Below are 4,166 nucleotides of genomic sequence, written 5' to 3'. Positions count from 1 at the left end.
CAAACGAAGGAGTCTGTATGAAGGAGTTCATATCCGATCTAGGTGTCATACCTAGTGCATCGGGTCCAATGAAAATCTTTTGTGACAATACTGGTGCAATTGCCTTGGCAAAGGAATCCAGATTTCACAAGAGAACCAAGCACATCAAGAGACGCTTCAATTCCATCCGGGATCTAGTCCAGGTGGGAGACATAGAGATTTGCAAGATACATACGGATCTGAATATAGCAGACCCGTTGACTAAGCCTCTTCCACGAGCAAAACATGATCAGCACCAAAGCTCCATGGGTGTTAGAATCATTACTGTGTAATCTAGATTATTGACTCTAGTGCAAGTGGGAGACTGAAGGAAATATGCCCTAGAGGCAATAATAAAGTTATTATTTATTTCCTTATATCATGATAAATGTTTATTATTCATGCTAGAATTGTATTATCCGGAAACATTAATACTTGTGTGAATACATAGACAAACCAAACGTCACTAGTATGCCTCTACTTGACTAGCTCGTTAATCGAAGATGGTTATGTTTCCTAACCATAGACATGTGTTGTCATTTGATTAATGGGATCACATCATTAGGAGAATGATATGATTGACATGACCCATTCCATTAGCTTAGCACCCGATCGTTTAGTATGTTGCTATTGCTTTCTTCATGACTTATACATGTTCCTATGACTATGAGATTATGCAACTCCCGTTTGCCGGAGGAACACTTTGTGTGCTACCAAACGTCACAACGTAACTGGGTGATTATAAAGGAGCTCTATAGGTGTCTCCAAAGGTACATGTTGGGCTGGCGTATTTTGAGATTAGGATTTGTCACTCCGATTGTCGGAGAGGTATCTCTGGGCCCTCTCGGTAATGCACATCACATAAGCCTTGCAAGCAGTACAACTAATGAGTTAGTTGCAAGATGATGTATTACGAAACGAGTAAAGAGACTTGCCGGTAACGAGATTGAACTAGGTATTGAGATACCGACGATCGAATCTCGGGCAAGTAACATACCGATGACAAAGGGAACAACGTATGTTGTTATGTGGTCTGACCGATAAAGATCTTCGTAGAATATGTGGGAGCCAATATGAGCATCCAGGTTCCGCTATTGGTTATTGATCGGAGACGTATCTTGGTCATGTCTACATTGTTCTCGAACCCGTAGGGTCCGCACGCTTAAGGTTTTGATGACAGTTATATTATGAGTTTATGCATTTTGATGTACCGAAGTTTGTTCAGAGTCCCGGATGTGATCACGGACATGACGAGGAGTCTCGAAATGGTCGAGACATAAAGATTGATATATTGGAAGCCTATATTTGGATATCGGAAGTGTTCCGAGTGAAATCGGGATTTTACCGGAGTACCGGGAGGTTACCGGAACCCCCCGGGAGGTATATGGGCCTTAGTGAACTTTAGTGGAAGAGAGGAGAGGTGGCCAGGGCTGGGCCGCGCGCCCCTCCCCCCTAGTCTGAATAGGACAAGGAGAGGGGGGCGGCGCCCCCCCTTTCCTTCGCTCTCTCCTCTTTCCCCCTCCCGAATCCTATTCCAACTAGGAAAGGGGGGGAATCCTACTCCTGGTGGGAGTAGGACTCCTCCTGGGGCGCCCTCCTCCTGGCCGGCCGCACCTCCCCCTGCTCCTTTATATACGGGGGCAGGGGGCACCCCTAGACACAAGTTGATCCACGTGATCATATTCTTAGCCGTGTGCGGTGCCCCCTTCCACCATAATCCTCGATAATATTGTAGCGGTGCTTAGGCGAAGCCCTGCGACGGTAGTACATTAAGATTGTCACCACGCCGTCGTGCTGACGGAACTCTTCCCCGACACTTTGCTGGATCGGAGTCCGGGGATCGTCATCGAGTTGAACATGTGCTAGAACTCGGAGGTGCCGTAGTTTCGGTGCTTGATCGGTCGGGCCGTGAAGACGTACGACTACATCAACCACGTTGTGCTAACGCTTCCGCTGTCGATCTACAAGGGTACGTAGATCACACTCTCCCCTCTCGTTGCTATGCATCACCATGATCTTGCGTGTGCGTAGGAAATTTTTTGAAATTACTACGTTCCCCAACAGGCCCGTGCGTTTGTTGGCAAGGAAATGGATTCAGAGGAGGAGTCTGCTTCCGAGGAGGCGGAGGTGGAGTCTGAGGAGGAGTCCGATTCTGGCGTTGCAAGTCTGGCTACGGCCTACGTTGCCAAGTCCATCTTCAACATTGAAGACAATGACTTCATCACTGACGCCGATGCTAATGACAAGGACAACTCCGCTCCCACCTACTGCTTCATGGCACGTGGTGCCAAGGGTATGACACCAGCTGCTTTAGAATGGATTATTGATAGTGGATGTACTAATCACATGACTGGCAAGCGAAGTCTTCTCATGGACTCAACCTTACGTCCATCTGACAAGAGTCACATCACATTTGCTGATACTGATAAAAGCAAGGTATTGGGTCTAGGTAGAGTTGCAATCTCAAGGGATCAGCACATGGATAAAGTGATGCTTGTTGAATCCCTTGGTTTCAACTTAATGTCTGTCTCAATGCTTTGCGATTTAAACATGATTGTGATGTTTGGAAAATATCGTTGCCTTGTTCTAATGGAATCTGACAAGTCTCTAGTCTTTGAAGGGTATTGGAAAGATGATTTGTACATGGTAGATTTCTGAGCAGGACCACAGCTTGCCGTATGTCTTCTTGCAAAAGCTTCAGAATGCTGGCTCTGGCATCAGAGGCTAGGGCATGCTGGCATGAGGAATTTGCACTCTTGCAAAGAAGAAGCATATCATAGGCATCGAGGGTGTCAAGTTCAAGAAGGATCACTTATGCGGTGCCTGCGAAGCTGGAAAGATGACGAGGGCCAAGCATCCCTCGAAGACAATCATGACAACGACTCAACCCTTCGAACTGCTACACATGGACCTCTTCGGTCCCACTCACTACTCAACTCTTACTACTACTGCTTGTCTCTATGGCTTCATCATTGTTGATGACTATTCAAGATATACATGGGTGCATATAATCCTCTACAAGACTGAAGTGCAGGATGTCTTCAGACGCTTCGCCAATCGAGCCATGAACAACTATGGCGTCAAGATCAAGCATATCAGAAGTGACAATGACACTGAATTCAAGAACACCGGCCTCGACACTTATCTTGATACTTTGGGCATCACTCATGAGTTCTCAGCTCCATACACGCCGCAGCAGAATGGCATCGTGGAACGCAAGAACAGAACACTCATTGAGATGGCCCGGACGATGCTCGATGAATACAAGACTCCAAGAAAGTTCTGGCCTGAAGCCATTGATACTGCATGCCATATCATCAATCGTGTTTATCTTCACAAGCTTCTAAACAAAACATCCTATGAGCTCCTCACTGGTAAGAAGCCAAATGTCAGTTACTTCAGAGTATTTGGTGCCAGGTGCTAGATCAAGGATCCACATCACACTTCAAAATTTGCACCGAAAGCACATGAAGGTTTTATGCTTGGATACGGAAAGGATTCACACTCCTACAGAGTCTTCAACCTCTTTCACTATAAAGTGGTTGAAACTGTGGATGTGCGGTTTGATGAGACTAACGGCTCGCAAAGAGAGCACCTGCCAAATGTGCTAGATGAAGTTCCATCCAGTGAATCCTTCAAGCTTATGGGAACTGGAGAAATCATACCGTCTGAAGCACAGCCAAAGAGGAACTCATCATCTCTGCACCTGATCAACCCGAAGACAATGCTCAGCCTGAAGACAATCCTTGTAATGATGACAATGATCAGCAAGAGCATAATCTTCGTCCTGTTCATCCTCGTGTTGCAAATGAAGTACGGGTTGAGAAAATAATTGATAGCATCAATGCACCTGGTCCACTCACTCGTTCAAGGGCAAAACAACTAGCAAATTTCTGTGGGCACTTCAAATTCATCTCAATATCTGAACCCAAGAAAGTTGATGAAGCCTTCATGGAACCTGAATGGATTCAAGCTATGCAAGAAGAGCTTCAACAATTTGAGCTGAATAATGTATGGGAACTGGTCAAGCGTCCTGATCCTCGTAAGCACAATATCATAGGCACTAAATGGATATATCGCAACAAGCAAGATGAGCATGGTCAAGTTGTCAGAAACAAGGCTCGTCTCGTTGCTCAAGGATACACTCA

The sequence above is a fragment of the Triticum urartu genome, chromosome 3, assembly GCF_003073215.2.
Source record: "Triticum urartu cultivar G1812 chromosome 3, Tu2.1, whole genome shotgun sequence".
Classification (NCBI taxonomy): domain Eukaryota; kingdom Viridiplantae; phylum Streptophyta; class Magnoliopsida; order Poales; family Poaceae; genus Triticum; species Triticum urartu.
This window is presented reverse-complemented; position numbering follows the sequence as displayed.